This window comes from Cavia porcellus, unplaced genomic scaffold, assembly GCF_034190915.1.
Source record: "Cavia porcellus strain 051 isolate PalLab524CR breed Dunkin Hartley unplaced genomic scaffold, mCavPor4.1 scaffold_21, whole genome shotgun sequence".
NCBI lineage: Eukaryota > Metazoa > Chordata > Mammalia > Rodentia > Caviidae > Cavia > Cavia porcellus.
This window is the reverse complement of record NW_026947504.1, coordinates 18,884,427-18,905,331: the sequence shown is the minus strand read 5'-3', so window position 1 is coordinate 18,905,331 and position 20,905 is coordinate 18,884,427. Positions and strand designations below refer to the sequence as shown.

Sequence of the window (20,905 nt, the reverse complement as noted above, 5' to 3'; positions counted from 1 at the left end):
CAGTGAAATAGCAATAGAGTCTGGGTTCTGAGATGACAATGTGAAAGCACTTCTTCCCTGCCTCATCTCTGGAATTAATTGTGAGAAAAAAAAGCTTTAAATAAATAGTGAATGCACGATTGTACTTGACAGCTTACCAAACAAGTTTTTTAAAGTCTACAGCGGAAATGAATTTTGTAGGCGTAGACAATCATCCATATACAGCCATTTCCTAAAGGTGTGTGTGTCAGGCTAAAATAGAAAAATAGGACTGGGGATTTAGCTCAGCGGCATAAGCACCTGCCTTGCAAGCAGGCAGTCATGAATTCGATCCCTGGTACCGATAAAAATGAAAAAGACAAAAAAAAATAAATAAAAATAGACTATCAATAATGTTCTGTCAGTATTCTTGGGGTTTCTTGAGGAGTATGGTTCTTTTTCTTAATTAGAAAAATTAAGAAAATTTTTAAAATTTGGAAAAATTAAGAAAAAATAGTAGTAAATCCTGTAATGCCTTTTCATCAAAGCTATGAATTTCTTACTTTCTGTGGCCATAACACTTGTTATCTGAGGTCTAGGAAAGTAAAAGTAGCATAGTTCTTTTTCAAATTTCACAATTTCATGGACAAATTTGTTCTTATCACAGGTCTTAACAACCTCAGTGTGCAATTTTTCCCTTTCTTATTAAGTTGAGAATTTTCATTTTAAAAAGCACTTTATGGCTTCTCTTTGGCATATTGGAATTACTGACATTATTACTCTGGTACTTTGTAAACATCATTAAGTCAAATAAGTGTTACAAACACTGCAATACCAAGGCAGTTAATCTGATAACCAAAATAATTATGCAATGACTAACAGGAGGGTAGTTTACACAGTGTGGATATGCTGAACACAGGAAGATTCACATCCCTAGTAGAGTAGAAGCAGCGTGGGAGAGCATAAGGTTTCATCTTGCTACTTAGAACACTGTGTGACTTAAAGTTTAAGAACGGCTTCTGTTGGGATTTTCCATTTAATATTTTTTAAACTGTGGTTGACTCAAGCAATGGAAAATTAAACCATGAACAAATTTAATATGTGCTATCTTATCATTAAAACTGAATTCTGATGAACTTAGCGTGTTCTAATTTTAAATCTCTTCATGTTTATGTAAGAGAGCAAGAATCCAAAAGACACCTTATTGAGAAATCTATGATATTAATTGGAGTTAATAACTGTTAGCTATTTTTATGTTGTCTGAAGGTATTAAGCTGTGTTGAATGTATACTGAAGAGAAGTGGTCATCATATGTAACAGTTAATACCCACCAGGTATTTTCTGCATTGTCTGATAGTGTTCTAAAACTAAAGTAGCTAAATGGAATGAATGAGATAAAAGCATCAGCTATAATGATACAAATCACCCATAGGAGAGTGCTATTCTGATTTCAACCAAAAGTAAATCAGTTGAAGACAAATCCACTTAGAAATCATTGAGAACAATAGCACCTGATGAAACTGATTTATCCACTTCTGCCTTTTGATAGGTCTCTTTTGGGTTCGAATAAAAGAGTCACAATGGAAGTAACTAAAATAAAGTGGAAATGTCTTATGAACTGGAAGCTCTTGAGTGTGCATGGTCTGAGGCCCTGTGCTGAGCTCAGTGCTCTCAATGGCACTGCTTTTATGTTGTTTTTCTTCTCTGTCTGAATCATGAAGTCTTATTTTTCTTTCTCTGGGGGGATAGAAAGAAGAAATATGACCTCATGGGCAAAGAGAACTATTTTTCATGTGAGAGATCTTTCCCACAATGAAACTAACCTACACAGAAGATTTAGGACAAAGTATGTTAAATGGTTGGTGTGACATTTATTCTCTTTTGGGAAATATGAGTGTCTTCTAAATAAAATAATATACAGACACATATATACACATGTAATACACAATAGTATATATAGTATGTATGACTCATATAATATGTAACACAATAATATATCATGCATAATACATAATTATGTTATAGATATTATATATGTATAGATTTGCCATGTAACTATTTCTAAATATGTTTCTGTAGCATCAATTATATTCATATTTCTGCACAGCAGGTCTCTAGCAGTTTCCATCTTATAAAACCTGAACTCTGTATCCATGGAACACCAGCTCCTTATTTTCTCCTTAGTCTTGATCCCTGGCATTCACCTTTCTGTTTTCTATTTCTATGCATTTAATTAAGTTAGATGTTTCATATTAGTGGAATTATACAATACTTATCTTTTGATGACTGGCTAATTTCACAAAGTAGGTTTCCAGGTTAATCCATGTTGTAGCAAGTGCCATAACAGAAAAAGGAAAATATATGTTAAAGTAGTTTTTGTTATTTATTTATTTTTAAAACTTTACACTAAGGTAATTTAAACCAAGTCCTCATTCAAACTAGGTAACTATTTACTCCTTTTATAATGTTATTTTCAGACAGTCTCCTTAAATTGGTCAGGTTGTCATTAAATTTGTGTTTAAATTATTATTTTAAAAGTATATATGTGAAGGGTGTGATTCCAGCTGCTCAAGTGGCTTAGGCAAAAAGATCTGCAGTTCGAGGCCAGTCCGTCTCAAAATGAAAATAACAATAATAATCTATTTTAAAAGGGACTGGGGGGATACTTTGCCTCTGGATTTGATCCTCTGCACTGCAGAAGGATATCTATATGCACAATTGTCCTTAGGTAACTTAATTTTATAGAACAAAACATAAAAAATCTGGATAGTATTGGAAATACTTGAAAATGCACTGCTCATCAGCAAGATCAATATTTGTAAGCTTTGGACCACAAGTTTTCAGCATTCACTTTTAGTATATTGTAGGACGATTTCCTCAAAAAAAAAGAAATTACAAATTATTTTATCTTAATTTTGTGTATTGTAATTTTACAATAAAACTCTTTGAAATAATTATTGATATATACTGTAGTTATGAAAAAATAAAACATTAATTATATGCCTTCTCTAGTTTTCCCCAAAGATAACATCTTAAAAAAATTGTAACTTTCATAACCAGGGTATGGGTGTAATCCACTCATTTTGTTGAGATTTTCCGAGTTTGGCTTCCTTGTGTGTGTGTGTGTGTGTGTGTGTGCATGGGCGCGCACTCATGCTCCTGCATAAACATATGAATGTTGTAGCTTGTGTCTAGATGTCCTGCCCAAATCCTCATGTGCTTGTAGGTGGAGCTGTATGAATGTGGATTAAGGGTATGATACTGGGGTTAGGAGTGTGTGATATTGATTAGTTCACTAATTGTAGTTCTAGTAATGATTATTTGGAGCCCTACCCACAAAGTTTAGTGCCTGGATGAGATAGAGGGAAAGGGACCTGGCTTTCTGTTGTTATGTGCTGCTACTTTGGTTGGGATTTTTTGGTTTGGGTTTAGTTTGGTTTTTTGCCTACCTGGCTATGTACTTTTCTCCTCTGTGTAGTAGCCACCTGGCCTTGGAGCCTGCTGATTTTGGATTGAAACCGCTACAAACTGTGAACTGCAGTAAACCTTAGTAATCTTAAGTGTATATGTGCCAATTAATATCTTATTTCTTTGCTCTTCCTTCTGTTCGCCTTTTCCCTGTTTGAGTTATTTTTTTTTCCTCTTTGAGCAGTTTCTTACCCTTTCATATTATTTATTGAAGATTTTGTATCTTATTTATTCTTCCCAGTTCCTACACTAGGGAAACAGTACAGTATTTACAGATGTGAGTTTGATTTATTTCACTTAGGAGTATCGTCTCAAGTTGCTTCATTTCCTATGAAAGCCTCAGTGTGGCCTTTCTTTTAGCTGAGTAATATTCTATGGCATAAAAAACCACATCTTTGTTATCCATTCTTCAGTTGATGGGCATTTTGGGCTATTTCTAAGATTTAGCTATTACACATCATGCTGCTATAAATATGGGTACACATATATCACTGTGATATATTGTTTTCAGTTCTTCTGGAACTATGCCCACAAGTGTAATAACTGGGTCAAATGGAACCTCCAATCCTAGCTTTTTGAGGAACCTCCTGACTGACCTCCACAGTGGTTACACTAGTACATACTCCCACCAACAGTATGTAAGAGTTCCTTTTTTCCCACAGCCTCTCCAGCAGTTGTTATTTGTGGTTTTCTTGATCCTGGCCATACTTCTGCAATGAGATGAAATCTCCATGTGGTTTTAACTTTCATTTCTGTAATGACCAATTATGCTGAACATTTTTTCATATATTTATTTGTCATTGTATTTCTTCATCTGAGAAGTATGTATACATCTCAGATGCTCATTTTGGATTGGGTTTTGAATTTTGGGGGTCTGATTTTTTTTAATTCTTTCTATGTTCTAGATAGAATTTCTTAGTTTGAGGGATAGTTGGCTAAGATTTTTTTCTCAGTTCATGTGCTTTCTCTTCACTTGTTGGACATTTATTTTGAAATGAGAAAACTTTTTAATAAGACAAGATCCTAGTTGTTGATTCTGGGAAGTATTTCCTATGTAGTTTGATTATTGTTCATTAATACCCTGCCAAGCCGTATATCTTCAAGATTTCTATCTACTTTATCTTCCAGTAGATTTAGTGTCCCTGTTTTAATATTATGTCTTTGATTCATTTTGACTGCAGTTTAGTGCATGGTGATAGCCATGGGTCTAGCTTTAGTTTTTAGCATGGAAAGCCAGTTTTTTAGCAACACTTACTAAAGTGGCTATCTTTCTGGCCGTGATTATGTTTGGCCCCTTTGTCAAAGATAAAGTGGCTGAATGTGTTTGTAGTTGTGGTTGTATCTTCCAATCTATTACATTGATCTTCAGGTCTGTTTTTATTCCAGTACCATGCTGATTTTATCACAGCAGCTTTGTAGTATAAATTCAAGTCAAGGACTGTGATGCCTCCTGCATTGCCTTTGTTGCCCAGAATTACCTTTATGATTCTAGGTCTTTTCTGATTCCAGATGAATTTTAGGAATGATTTCTCTAGATCTGTGAGGTACATGATAGGATTTTTGGCATGGTTAAAGAGAGAGAATATAAAGTAAAAATGGCCTTTATTCTAAAAATGCAGAGAGAAACTCCATGACCAAAGAAGTCTGGCTTTCTCTGAGGGACACAAGGTGTGGAGAGCATATATATATATATTTATCTTTTGTCTGGTGGTGCCTAAAAGTGGCATCGCTGATGTATGGGTAGATGATTGGAACACTTTTTGCTCCACAGGTATCCTAGGGGTGGGGAAAATGACCTCAAGGTAAACATCCCTTAGTCCCACCTCCCACTGCTGTAGTATCCTATCTAGGGCAAAATCCTTTCATTCTCATCTTTTTATTGTTAGGAAAAGGGCGAAGTCTCTCTCTCTTACTACTTATTGCTGAAAGGGGGCATCAAATTGAGGTTTAGGAAGGTCAATGGGATGACAGTTGATGCCCATGTAGTGCCTTTCATTTAGATATGTCATTTTATCAGGACGGTAATGAGGTATAATCATTACTATGGTGAGGCAGAATTCTGAAAAATAAGTGTGGGATTAGTAAGAGTGAAGTTATGAGAGGTGATTATTCCCCCATCTGAGAGGGTAAAAGTTAAGAGTGTAGGTAGGTAGGGCTTTTCTCTGGCCCAGGAGTTGAGCTGGAAAGACTAAGAAGGGTGGGGATGGCCATGGCTGTGTCACTATAAGGAAGGTAAGAGCCTAGGCCTTCAGGGATCTCACATTTGTCTAAACAGCTGAGGCGGGTCTAAGAGAACTAAGCCAGCTGTCGTGTAGAACAACATGAAGACGATCTTATGCATGATGTGGGGGTCTTTATGCATCTTAAGTCTTTACAATCTTATGCATGATGTAAGAGTCCTGCTGTTAAAAGGATAATTAGTAGAATGTAAGAAATTAGGAACCAAATTGGATAATAAAACATGACTTAGCCTGAGAGTTGTGGCTGTGAGGCCTTGGTGCGAGGGAGATGGGTGGGTGATAGGATGGTTAGATTTAGGGCTGGAAGGGCATTACTTGAGTGATGTGGAAGCAGCATGGCAGTCCAGCAACTTTGAACAGTGTTGGGATTGCCACGAAGACCAGGTAGGGGCTGCTCCACCATGGTTGTAGTCTTTGGGATGATTTCCTATAACAGAACTTTAGTAAGTATATCAGCAGTTTCCCTGATTATGGGAAAGGCTTTTATTTATCCTGAAAGAGTACAAGCAAAGTTGTGAAGATATTTGAGAGTTTTGTGGCAAGGCATGTGTGTAAAATCTACCTGCCAGTCTTGACCAGGGTTGTGTCTGAGAAATTGATGAATAGGAAAGGAAGGGGTTGCTATGTGTCCATGAGGAGAGGTTTTACTAGCAATAACAGGTGTAAGTTGTTGAGACCTCAGAGTGTCTGGGTCGGTCTATATAAACACAAAGGAATAGAAAGACATTTTTAAGATTTAGGACTGTAAAGTGAGTGATGGAGGGAGGGATATGAGACAGCATGGTATAAGGGTTTGGCACCACTGGGTGGATTGGAATAACAGCACTATTGATTACCCTAAGGTCCTGTTTTAGACAGTAAGACCCATCAGGCTTGAGTACTGGGAGAACGGGAGCATTATAGGGTGAATGGGTAGGTTTAAGAAAACCATCATCTAAAAGGTGCTTAATTATAAGTGTAAGTCCCTGTAAATGTTTGGAAGCTATGGGATATTGGGGAACACAAGGAAAAATTAAAGGATCCCTGAGATGAATTAAAATAGGTAGTGTGAGGGTAGTGCGAGTGGGATTGGAAATATCCCAAACTTATGGGATAAACCTGAGTCTGGAACCTGCAAGGGAATAAGCCCAGTCTGCAAAAGCTGCATAGGTTGGCTGTCAACACCCACTTTACAGACTGAGGACTTAATATAGTGGCCTGAAAACTCAGGAAGAACCCTATGCATGGCCTCTACATCCACAAGTATAGAGAATGCCTTACTTGAGTCCTCCAGTGGGATTTGGGGCTCTAAGAAGGACACCTCAATGGGGGCTGTGGGCCCCAAGCCCTGTCAGTTTTCAGGAGCAAGTCCAAGCAGATCAGTCAGTGATGAATCTGGCAGTGATGGAGTCTCCTGTGAGGGCAAGGAGTTAGAGGATGGCTTACCCACTCTCTGGCAGGTAGGACAGTTGCTCTTCCAGTGGCCTTGAGATGCAATAGGGGCAAGGCCCCAAAGGAACACCAGGATAGGGGCATTCTCTTGCCCAATGTCCTTCTTTGCTGCACTTGAAGCATGGTCTGGGAGGAGCTCAGGCAGCTCCACCTTATGTCAGTTTACCTGTCTGAGAGGTCCAAGTGTCACTGCTAAAAGATCAGATTGTTATTTTTTTTACCTCTGTTGTTGAAAACATGAAAATCCATATTAACAAGTTCTAACTGTGAGGTTTGAGGGCCACACTTAGCCTTTTGTTTTTGGGATCTGGTCCACAGTGGAAGGTATCTGTCTCCTCCACAGTCACAAGACATCTGGTTTTTATCTTGGATAGGTGTACAGCTTTAAGTCTAAAGGAGACAAAGGCAAGAAATCAATTAAGTATGCAGGAATCAAATAATACAATCAACATGGTATTTATGATTATAATTTAATAATGGCTTCCCATAAGGAGGATAAAGTCCAGGGAATTTTAGAAACTGACATGTCATTTATTACTGTTTGCTATTTAAACATCTCTAAGCATATGTCTGGATCTGAAACAAAACACTTGTCATCATACATTACATAAATTTTTGTTTAAAAATTATTATTTGACTGGTGCCCTTGTGTGCCTGAATCTCCTGGCTGGAACACAAGAAAAAGACAGCAGAAATAATCCCAATTTTATATTTGAAGGCATGAATATACCATCAGATCAGCAACAATGAATTGTCTTAGTCATATGAATTTTAGTTGAGGTGTCTCCCATAAGGCTATGGAGATTATTGGGGCCTCCAATTAATGAATAAGAGCTGGTTAAAATTACCAGGTGGCCACTTTCTTGTTTATCAATTGAAGTCCTATCCAGTTTCTCCTCACCGCAAGGGGTTTTGTTTAATCAATTTTAGCATCATTTTAACCAGCTGGAAAACTAGGTGGAAGCATGTTTTTTAAATCTATAACCCAAATAAACCTTGATTAAATGTTTTGAAAATGCAAAAGAGGAAAAAAGATTGTTGAGCTCAAATAAAAAGGAACAGCTGTTTACAGAGCAGGCAAATGGACAAACATGAAAAGATGATTTGTATATTACAAATGGACTGAGCAAACAGACAACAGATATATAGATTATTTAGCATCTTATAAAATTAGAGTGCACTCAAATATATTTGGCCAATTTGAACTATAATAAATAGACTAGGGTAAACCTTTTTATAGATCAATTAACAGAGAGCTCTTGAAATAAGAATACCAGAAAAGGAACCTAATTTATAGTTACTCTGAAATAGCTCAGAAAGTTAAAAAAGGAACATAATTTTTTGGGGCCAGCCTATTCCTGAAGTGGAAGCAGAGTCCAAGGCGGAGAAGACTGTGGAGTAGATGGCCATTGAGCAGCCAACCATCCAGCAGGCTTGTGTTGACAACCACCCAATGATTGGCTATGAAGCAGCTGCTTGTCACCATGAAACAAGGAAACACAGGCTTCTGGCATGTCACCGTATTCCCCCACAGCAATCCAGCTGCTGCCGGCAGCTTGGTGAATTATCATGTGACCTGCAGCAGGGTGGTTGGTGGTGATCACAGGAGGAGCCACAAGAGGATGGTCATTGACCATGAGACCCACCCTAAGATGGTGACACCCTGCCATGTGGCAGAGGGCTATAAGGTGGCAGCTCTCCTACATGCTAGCTGCAGCAACCATGTGGCCCACCAGAAGGCTGGAACTCCCGAAACCAAGTATGGTGAGTGGGTGGAGAAAATGTTGATGCAGGGGAAGGAGACAAAAGAACCCTCAGACAGGACAGACAGCTCAGGCAGGAGGGTGTGAGAAGTTGGAGACTGGGGAGAAAGGCTAGGAGAGGAATTAGAGACACTAGGGTAAGGTTTGAGGCCCTAGGGAAAGAATTAGAGACCCTAGGGGAGGGAGGAGGAGAGGACCCTGCAGTGGGACAGAAATCTGTGTGGTGAGTACAGAAATCTTTGGCTGAGAAGGCTGTGGGGTTTGATCTTGTGGATAGGGAGGGGGAGCTTAAAGACTGGGGATCACATCGTCCAAGGGTCATGAAGGCAGAAGGAGAAAGTTTGTGGTACAGTAGAGCTAGCTAAAAATATTTGAGCAGGTGTACATGATTTAATGAGAGAAGAGCACATCCTTAGAGTAAGGAAGGCCTGTACATACGGAATATCTGTGAACTTGTCACCAGTGTAACAAAAGTCATATAAATTTTTGAGGATGCAAGGGTCAAATGACCTCTCTTAAGGCCATGGGCTGCCATTCAGGTCCTAGGTCAGCCAAGCCTCCTGGCAGTAAAAGATTAATTGTTTAATTCTTATGGTTTTCTTTAGGCTAAGGGTACCAAGGTTATGTACTAGGCACCCCGGAGTTGTGTTTTTTGGGGGAGAGGAATAAGTATTTTCCGTTAATTAAAATTAGACAATTAAAATGAGACAAAAGCCAGACTGTGGCTAGCTAGAAAAAGGTCATCACCAATTTTTGGATGCATGGTTAATGGTTCCAACTCATGCCCCCTGGCCATCACCAAAAGGCACAGGTGCAGTCCCAGAGAACCACAGTAATGTTTGTGCCTTGGACTGTCCAAGGAATGTGAGAATGGCTATCCCAGTCCAGGGATGGCATGGGAAACATGGCATGAGCCCGGCTCATGGTCACAGAATAACCTTCGGATGGAGGTTGGCTCACCTGAGGTAGATGAATTAGGCTGATGTTGTTTGCAGACCAGTGGTGACAAGTTGAGCAGCTCACATATGCTGGGAAATGAGGAATTAATCCAGGATGCGGTCCAGTCTGTGAATTGGCAGGGACACTCAAACTGGGAGGACCCAAGAGTCATTCATGCTGCCTTTCCTGTTTGGGGAACCAACTGATAGAATTTTTGGTGCAGTTAGAAGAGAGATTATAAAGTAAAAGTGGCCTTTATTCTCAGAACAGGGAGAGAAACTTCATGACCATCGGGGTCTGGCTTTCTCTGAGGGACATGTGGTGTGGAGGCATATATATAGCTTTGGTCTGGGGTGGTGCCTAAAGCGGGCATCGCTGATGCACGGTAGCTGATTAGAATTCTTTTCACACCACAGTTAAGTTGCCTAGGGGTGGGGAAAATGACCTCAAGGTAAATGTCCCTTGGCCTGCCTTCCACTGCTGTAGTGTCCTATCTAGGGCAATCCTTTCAGTATGCTAGTGGTATTTTGATTGGGATTGCATTAGATCTGTGTAACAATTTTAGCAGAATGGCCGTTTTCACAATGTTTCTTCTTCCTATCCATGAACAGGAATGTCTTTCCATTTTCTGGGATTCTCTTTGAGTTCTTTTTTCAGAGTACTGTAATTTTCACTGAATAGATCTTTTACTTCCTTTGTTAGATTGATTCCTAAGTGTTTCTCTCTCTCTCTCTCTTTTTTTTTTTTTTTGGATGCTATTGTGTAGTTTCTCTTATTTCTCTCTCTTTCTTACTTGTGTACAGGAATGCTATTGATTTTTGAGTGTTGAATTTGTATCAGATCGAGGTAGAGACCATCTTTTCTGATTTTCTGTAGAGTTCTTAACATAAATGAGTGTTGAACTTTTTGAAAAGCTTTTTCTACATCTATTTAGATAATCATGTGATTCTTATGTTTGGCTCTATTGATATGAAGTATTATACTTATGGATTTGTATTTGTTGAGCCATCTCTACTTTCCTGGGATGAATGCCACCTCTTTACTTTCAGCTCTGTTTAATCATCTGCTGTTCTTAGTGGCTTTTTTTTTTTTTTTTTTGGTGTTCTTAGAGTAGTAGAAATTTTTATGTGTATCTACACTATCTTTCAGTATTCTTTTCAAGGTTGATTTGGTGGTTATGAAGTTCTTCAGGTGTCCTTTTTTGTTGAAGTATCTTATTTCTCCATCAATTTTGAGGAACATTTTTGCAGGGCACATCAATCTGGATTGGAAGTTGTTTTCCTTTAGGATTTGAAATACTTGATTCCATGAAGTCTTCTTGACTTCACTGTTTGTGTTGAGAAGCCTGATGTCATTCTGATGGGCTTTTCTTTATAGGTGATTTGTTGTTTTTATTGTAACAGTTTTAATGTTTTATTCTTACATTGAATTTATGGAATTTTGATTATTATATGTTTGGGTGTAGATTTATTTTGGTTATGGCTAATTGGAATTCTGTATGCTTCACTTATCTGTATGTCAGTTTCCTTTCCCATGTTTGTGAAATTTTCTACTATTCTGTAAGTAATTTTTTGATATCACTTGTGATGTTACCTTCTTTTTCATTTACACCTATCAATCATGCATTATTTTTCTTTGTATCATCTTACAACTGTTTAATTGCTATTTCCTCATTCCGTCTTAATTTTAAAACATCTTTCCTCTCTTATTCACTACCTGCAATCTTGTCTTCTAGGTCTGAAAGCCTATTATCACATTCATTCAGGCAGTTGCTAGCTTTTGGTGGAGTTTTTGATTTCCTGGGTATCACTTTGAATCTGTTTTATACATTCTGTTTCTTTCTTATATTGTTCATGCAAGGTTTCCATCTTTTTGCAGTGGTCCTCAATTTTTTAGCTATGTCTTCTTTAGATGTGGTCAGCGTTTCTCTTATTACATCAATCATTTCTTCTTTTACCTAGGAGATTATTTCTGATCTGAGATCTTTACAGCTTCATGGAGTTGTTTCTTTACTTCAGTTGCTCTCATTTCAGAAGTTTCAGGCTTACATTCTCTTCTATGTCTACGTCTCCTAGGCTTGTATGGGATGGGCTGGAGGTTTGAGATTGCATTTTGCTCTTTGGATTTGTCATCTGCCTGTATTCCCCTGGGGAAGCCAAATGCATAGTCTCAGTTGCTTCCTGAATTGAGAATGTCTGTCTGTACTGCAGAGAATTTCCCCAGGAGAGTGGGGGATGTTAGGTTGTCCTTACTGGATCCCTGTTGGCACTGAAAGGCTCCCCAGATGTAGGGTGAGCCCTGGTTGGACCCTCAGCACATCCCATATGCCTTACCAAATCTCCTGGTTGCCTGAAGTCACTGGGCAGGGCCCTACCAGGTTAAAAGTGGCATAATAAGGCTGAATGGTATGTGAAATACACTGAACAGGCCTTCAGCTCATGCAGTGTGGCACACTAAAGCTCCTTGGCTTCTTGGGTTCTCTGGGCAGGGCCCTTCCAGGTTCTGAGCAGCATACTAAGCCTGCATGACTAGGTGGATATGCTGTGGAGGGCTTCAGTACATGGAATCTCTGGGCTACCTGGGAGTCACTGGAAAGGTACCAACCAGGACCTGAGTGATGACCCAGGGGTCTCAGACTGTTTGGGAATGCTAGGCAGGGCCCTACCATGTTCTGAGCAAAGTCCCATGGCTACACAGCTAGGTAAAGTTCACTGTGGCAGGATTCAGCACAGCAATTCCTGACTACCTGAAGGTCCTTATTGACTTTATTTATATGATGCATTCATTGATGTATGTATGATGAGCCATCCCTTGCATCCTTGGGATTCATCCAACTTGGTCATGGTGTATGATCTTTTTAGTATGCTATTTAATTCTCTTTGGAATACTCTCCTTGAGAATCCTTTGCATCTATATTCATTAAGGATATTGGTTTATAGTTCTAGATTTTGTTGAGTCTTCATCTGGTTTTGGTGTCAGAATTATGCTGACTTTGCAGAATGAATTTCAAGGTATTCCTTTCTGTTTTATAGAAAGATTTGAGGAGCATAGGTGTTAGCTCCTCTACAGGTATGGTAACATGTAAATCTATGGGTCCTAGACGTTTTTTAGTTTGGAGAATTTTTATTGTTTCAATTTTATAAATTGTTATTAATCTGTTTAAATTTTTAGATTGTCTTGGTTCAATTTTGTTAGGTCATATATATCTAGAAATTTGTCTGTTTCTTCCAGATTCTCCAGCAAATGGAAACATAAGTTGCCAAAGTAGTTTATAATATTCTGTGAATTTGAATGCTATCTGTTTTGGCTTTACCTTATTCCTTTCTAATTTTATTAGTTGTTTTCTCTGTTTGATAAATTTGGCCAAGAGTTTTAGTGTTGTTTATCTCTACAAAGATACAACTCTTTGGTTTATGGTTCTTTTGATCACAATCCCATTAGTTTCCTCTCTGGTCTTCCTTATTTCTTTACTTTTTTTGGTTTGGAGTTTAGCTTTCCTTGTTTCTTAGGGCCTTGATGTACATTATTGTTTACCTAGAATTGTTCTATTTTTCTAACACAGATATTCATAGCTGTAAACTTTTCTCTTTGAATTACTTTCCCACAAATTCTGACCTGTTATTTTTCCATTACATTTGTTATCACTTGCATTGTCCTAAATTCCATTATAAGAATTTGAAAATTTCTCCCTAAAATTCTTCAATGACCAATTAGCTATTTAGAAGTATGTTATTCAATTTCCATGTGTTTGTATAGTTTCTCTGGGTTATTCAGCTGTTCATTTCTAATTTTATTCCATTGAGATTTGACAGGATGCATGAATGGGATTATTTCATATTTTTCTTGTTAAGATTTGCTTATGGTTTAGTTTAGAGAAAGAGTAGTTCACGACCTACAGAAAAGAATATATGTCCTGCTGCTGGTTGGTGCACTGCATAGATTTCTTTTAATTCAATTCGACCTATTGTGTAGTTCAAATATGATATTTCTGTAGATTTTATGACATCAATATATCAGTTTGTCAGAGTGGGGTATTGATACACTCAGTATGACTGTACTAGGATCTATTTGTTCTTTGCATCAGGTAGTGTTTGTTTTATGAAATTTAGTGAAACAGTATTCAATATATACATGTTCACAATCATTATCTCTTTTTGAATAGTTGCCTTTATCAACATGCAGTGGCATATTTTGTCTTTTATCGCCTGTTTTATTTTAAAGTTACCTTTTTCAGATAAAACTACTCCTGCTTGTTTTTAGGTTACAAACACTTGAATGTCATTTGCTGTTCCTTTCATTATCCATTTGCAATACCAGGTGTGGTATATTTCTTGCAGCAAGATAGAGTTTTGTCTTGTTTGTTGGTCTAATCTATCAGTTTGTATCTTTTGTCTAATTAAAACTTTTAACTATTAAAAGTTATGTATTAGTTGCTATCATTTTGTTACTGTTTTCTGTTGATTCAACTGTGGTTCTCATTTTGTTCATCTAATTTTTCAAGAAATTCATTATTTCCCTTTTTCCCATGCAAAGTTCTTTTGGGGTGATATATTTGGGATGATCATTCCCATCTTATCTGGCATTTTGAGTTTTGTTGAGAAATTTGCTGTTATTCTGATGAATTTATCATTATCATTGATCTGATGTTTCTTTCTGACACTTTTTAGTGTTTTTATTGTTGTTGTAGTCATTCTGAACATTGGAAATTTGATCATGATATAACGTGAGATGTTGTTTTCAGATCATATATATTTGGGGTTCTAAATGCCTTTAGTATTTGGATACACATTTTATTTCCCAGATTTGTGGACATTTTTACTAGTTTTTGTGAAAACATTAATTGTATTATATGATTTTTCTGTGGCATTAACCTATATTTCTTCCTCTTCATCAAAGCTAATGATTACTAAATTTGGTCTCTTCAGTTGTCCAAGAGTTGTAGAATATTCATCTATTCATTGGTTCTAATTTTCTTTTTTATTATAATCTGAATGGTCAAGCCTTTATACTTTTGCTTTTGACTAACCAAGCCCACTATTAAAACTGTCTATTGAAGTTTTTATTGGCATAGTTAATTTTTTCATTAACAATGGTTTTTTTTTTGTTTGTTTGTTTGTTTTTCAATTTCTATCTCTTTAATGAAGTGGGTTTTTTCCATAACTTGTTTCTTTATTTGATTCATTCAGTTAGCTACTTATGTCTTTTATGGTTTCATTGACTAACTGTAAGCTTTGAATTTTTTCTTAAATTTTATTTATTTTAATATCTGTGTGATCAGCTTTGAAAAAGTTATGAATTTTTGCTGTTACTGACCAGCAGTCAACCTTAGGCAAATTACAACCTCTCAGTGCTTTAGTTTTGGTTTTTTGTTGTTGTTGTTGTTGTTGTTGTTTTGTTTTGTTTTGATTTTGTTTTTGTTTTTTTTTTTTTTTTGTTTTTTTTTTTGGTACCTGAGATCAAACTCACAACTGCGTGCGTGCCAGGCCAGCACTTATGCCACTGAGCTAAATCCCTGGCCCAAGTTATGAATTTTTGAAAGTATCTTACTGCTTTGTTTTCTCATGATTTTGGTGTATATGTGTTAAACCTTATAGGTCAGTGCATAAATATTACCACCATTTTATGAGGGTCATTTAGTATAGGGTTTCTTGCAGTCTTTTTCTTTGTACTAGTCTTTTTCTGTGCCCTAGGCTGTGGATATGTCTAAGTGTGAAGGTCCTCACTCAATCTATTCAATATCTTAGGTTCAGTCTCTGATATTGTCTTGTTAGGGACATGTAATGACCAGTAATATTATCATTTTAAAAGCAAACCATATATTAAGATAAAATTTTAAATTTATTTTAAAAGATCTGAACTATTTTCCTAATCCTGGGAAAGAGAGGTACAGTAATAATGTAGGATAAGAGAGAGAAAAATAGGCATGAGTGATAATATTTTTATGCAAGAAAAGTAGTAAAAATATGGAGGACACATACAATACGAGAAAAAAGAAAGGAGAAATAAAGAAGAGAAAGGAAAGGAATATAATCAGAAAGTAAGAGAAAAGATAAGAATATTGAAACCAATATATGAACCAGTGGAAACACAAGAAAATGTTATGAAGCAATTGCTTGATTTGGCAAAATATCATAAAACAATGTAGACCACTACAGAAATAAAAGCAACACATCTTCACACTCACAAATACCTGCAGCACATGTACACACATGCCCGTGCAAACACACAAATGCATACAGATCCAGTATTTCTCCTTAGGGGTGTGTTTGTAACAGAGAAAATTCCTCCCCCTTAGCTTTGTTACTGGATTCCACCTCCGAAAAGGAGGACTGAGTGGGAGAAACTGTTGAAGGAATCTGGAGATGAACTCTGCCTTTTCATGGTTATAGATGAATGCTAAGGCAAGGTTGTCAATAGCTAAAGTAAACCATGCTCATGTACCCTTATTTCTGCACTTGGAAATAAGGGTACAGGAAGAATTTGGATTGTCCTTCAAGCTTCTCATTCAGATAGTCTGTGACAAGTTCGGATTGTGGGCCCAAGTTCCCAAATCACTGGACTGTGGTTTTGGAGGCATGGCTGGCCATTGTGTGTCTGCTGCATTTACTGTCACTGCTTCTGAGCAATGAAAAGGTAATTAAGCACACAGAGTCTTCTCTGAGAAGTCTTCTCTGGGATGAAGAACCACAAACAGCCAGCTTTTGCTGGTCCTTACAGAGTGGTACAGACTCCATCCCTAACCCCTACACAACCTCACATGCATGAACTCCTGACCTGTCACAATATTCAAACTACCATATTTATTTATTTATTTCCATTTCCCTCCAGCTGGCTGCATGCACTAGTTGCTAGATTTTCCACTGTGCAGTCTCGGTGCATATACTCTTCCACCCTAGAGCCTGGATTCCTGGAACCCACACACTCGGTCATTCACCTCTACCCCATGATTTCAGTTTCTGTACCACAGTTACCATTTTTCAGGGCCCAGCTGATTTTTAGGGAGGGTTCAGACTGTCTCTCTGGAAAGAAGTGGCTGTTACATAATGAAGATGTAACATATGTGAGGGTTTCTGTTCCCCCATCCTGCCCACCAAGGCAATGGACTATGCTGAAGAAGCCTCTCCGTCCTGGTGCTCTCTAAGCCCATCTCTGAAGCAATCTACTGAATCAAAGGTAAAAGCAAAGGGGGCTTCCAGGATAGCTTCTTGTCACAGTACTTCTAAGTCTGCAGCGATTCACTGGGAATTATTATCACTTGCATCCCTGGTCATATGGTACCAAATGGAAAGATTTCATTACACAAATAAATCTAAAAGATTTTCCATCCTAGTAACAAAAATAATGAATATAATTTTTCTCCCTAATGGGAAAATACCAAAAATAGTTAACAGACTAGTTTCCCCAGTAATAGCATGACCTCTTATTTCCCCTTTCTTTCAACACAAGACCTAATGCAGGCAAGTCAGTTTATTAGTTTTCAGTTTTTAATAAAATGATGGTCATAATGAAAATATTGTATCCTTTTCTAGGGAAAAATTTGATCAAGGCTGCTTTTGTTTGCTTATTCAGTGTGTATATTAATAGTCATCTTAAAAACAAACCCTAACTACAAAACAGCTACTTATCCACGTGTCACCTGAGTAGGAACTTTTAGTGCTGGAGTGCCATCCCTTTTTAGTCTGGCTTCAGAATCTGAGCATGTAATTCTCTCGCCTTCGCCTTCTGAGCTAGAATGAGACACACAAACAGAAAAGATGTTTTTTTTTTGTTTGTTTGTTTGTTTTTTTTTTTTTCAGGGTATTTATGATCTCATGGAAGAGAAATAACAAATGTCTGTAAAACTGCACAGTAGGAGATTGGAGCTATTGAGACATAGAGGTGGAGGAATACCAAGTTCTTTAGAAAGGACGTTTTGTATAGAATTTTTTTTTTTTCTTAATATGTGGTTGGAAAAGGTGGCAATATTCGTGCCGTAATTCAGAGCTCACAGTATGTTGGAAGCTTGGAAGACAGTGAAAACAGGCGGTTTGGCTGGGGAAAAGGGTGACCCAGGCAGTACTGAGAAAGAAGGATCCCGTTGCTTAAAAGGAGAAGAGGCAAAGGAAATCCCTCCTGCATAACATTACAGGTCCTTTGTGAAGATGATGATAAGTTCCTAGCAAAACAAAAGCCTCGGATACAGATAATTCTTACCAAACTTTTGTGTATGAAGACCAATTTATTGGTTTAAACACAAGTCACACATGTCTGCATATTGATTAAAATTCTAGAAGTGCTTTAAGACTTAAAACAAAGATATCCCTGTTGTCTCCCTAAATTTATTTCTGTATTAAAATTTTATGTCTTATTTTTAATTTATAGGAACTCATTCTTGTTTTAGAAAATCTCATTTTCACTTCTATTGTAATCCCCCTTTTATCATTCTTTAGAAATTTTGTGGTTTTATTTATGGCTTTCTCTGTTCACTGTGTTATGTAGTTAGACCATTTCATCTTGACATTTGCTTATTTTGATCTTACTTGTTCATGCTGAAGGTACTTATAACTTTGTATGCATGTGTCCAGATAGTTAATTTTTGCAGGGAAATTCTTAGGAAAGAGCCAGTTTTCCTGAGAACATCAAATAGTTCTCTGTAGATCCAGGATAAAATAAATAAGGCAGCATCCAACAAATGTGGGATGAGAATGTTAAATTTTGATGTTTCCCCAATTTTGATTTCTAAACTATTGAATAGAAATGATTATCATAGCTCTAAGGGACTCATTTGTGCTGCCTCCTCTAATTTGTTTTTAAGTCATTTTTATTGTCTAGCTCACCTTTCTCGTTTTTCAACCTCACTTGTGTATCTTGCCCTCTATTTCTTCATATGAGGCATATAATAATTTTAGTTAGAACTGATTCTTGCTCACCAACTGCTTCTCTAGCATTATAAGATTTCCTATCAATTATATTTCCCAAATAATCCCTGCTTTGAGCCTTTCAACCAGCTTCAATACGAGCCAATTACCTTTTTTGTGCGGTGTCTTTGTCTTTGTTAGTTTTTCTCTTAGTTTGTTGAAACAAAGTATGTTAACATTTTCTAACAAATATACTAGACAGATAATTCTGACATGACTTTATTTCCTTCTAATATTTTATTTATATCTTGAGTAGATACAGAATTCTAGGTGAGAAGCCACTTTACATTACATTACCGCATTGCCTTCTTGTTTTTCTTTAAGAAGTCTTCAGGCTCTTCTGATCCATGAACCTTTTCTCCCTGGCGTACTAGGAACCTCCAATCCATTCTCCCTCTCAGGATTCAAAAAAGTCTCAGTAGTGTATCTGCTGTGAGTCTAATTTCATCTGTCATAGCTTTGAATAAATAATCCCTTTGAATGTGGAAACTCAGCCCCTTCATATGCTGCATTTGGGGGGAAAGTTTTTAGAATTTTTTATTGATAAATTTTTCTTCTCTGTTTCTCTGTCTATTCTTTCAGGAACTCTTAATTTAGAATTAGTGCTCCTGGGCTGATCCTATAATAGTTTAAACTTTTCTCAACTATTTTAGTTTTTTGTCTTTCTCCTTAACTAAGAGTTTTATTTTTTTCAGTTTTACTTTCTAGCACCTCCTGAATTTTAAGAGTTCTACTATTCTATTTTAATTTCGAAGGGCTTCATGTTGTGTTTAATTTCAGATACACTTTTCTGTATTCTGCCAAATCTATTATCACTTATCCTAGGCAATCAACATCAGTAATTATGGTATTCTCCACCTTTTTATTCCTTATCTTTGTTTAGAGAAATAGTAAATGTTCAAATTACTCTTACAATACCGTTTTTACTTTGTTGATTTCAATATTTTGTTTTTCCAAAATATTTTGGTTTTAAACAATTAGTATCAATTTCACGTGACACACAATAAATATTTTTAATACAGATTCCATACTTTTTGCTTCCAAAGCATTTTCTTGAACTGTATATTTAGCAGTGCCTTGTTTTATTTTTTCAATCACTGTAGTCTATGCCCTACAATTACAATTTCTCGCTAATCCATGGTAATTATTTCTATTTTACTTTTCTTAACATTATGAACTTCTATCCTTGATCCTATTCTGATAGCTTTGCTTTACATGACACATACTTTTTTCCTCCAGATTTTATTTTCATATCTGTGTTATCTTATTTTTAATTCTTTTTATGTACAAAGTATCTAGACTGACATTTTATCTTAATATCATCGGTAATATATTTCTTCTTTGTATTTTTAAGATATTGGAGAAATGCTATTTATTTTTTTAATTACTTATTTTCTCAGATTCATGGCTTATGTTTGTGTTGTGGGGCTTGGTTTTTCATCGGATTATTTTCTTTGTATTGAGGTGTTTTGTCTACTATACTGGTTTTTTTTTTTTTTTGTTAGAAAAATGACTTAACAGAGAAATAAATTTTTTCTGGTAAATAATTCGCCATGGATTTATTTTATTGGGGGCATTTGTTACAGTTCCTTCAGTGTGTTACAGTTCACTTTCCTTATTTCCACAAAGAAAAGGCATTGATTTTTGGCTAGTGCCTCAGATTAAACCTGCTTCACTGGGGGCTGGAGGACGAGTTAAGTGCTTAATTCTCCCTAAAGTTGTGTCTCTTCTATTTTTCTAAAGCAGGTATTGATGGTAACAACAAATTTCACCAGGCTGGCTCACCTGAATTCCCGATCCAGTCACAAACCTAGCATAGGTTTTCTGCCCTACGTTTTCATATGCTGTGTTTCCCTTCGGCTTTGTGAGACTGGTGCTGGGGAAGCCTTAGCCACTGGCTTTGCTCTGCTTGGCCTGTTGGCCCTGCCCACTTCCAGCCCACCCTTCTCAGCTTCCACAGCTTTTGGAAATTGTATCCTTGTTTTGATGAATAATATTCCAGTCACTGAGATTTGGAAAGCTGGAGTTGACTAGATTTTATTTTTAATATTCATTGTTTAAAAATAACTGTGAAGTATAATTTACATTCCACAAAATTCTTTCCTATAAATGTGCAGGTTAGTGGTACCCAGTAAATTTACCCAATTGGGCAGTCATTTTGACAATCTAATTTCACAAAGTTTCTATTACTGCAAAAGCTATGTTGGGC

At 36.8% G+C, this 20,905-nt stretch overlaps 1 protein-coding gene across 1 annotated transcript in view; it reads left to right on the top strand.

Moving 5' to 3' along the window:
- The window catches only part of Chsy3 (chondroitin sulfate synthase 3), a 266,079-nt gene that overhangs the window by 235,413 nt on the left and 9,761 nt on the right, over window positions 1-20,905 (top strand). The window lies entirely within an intron of this gene.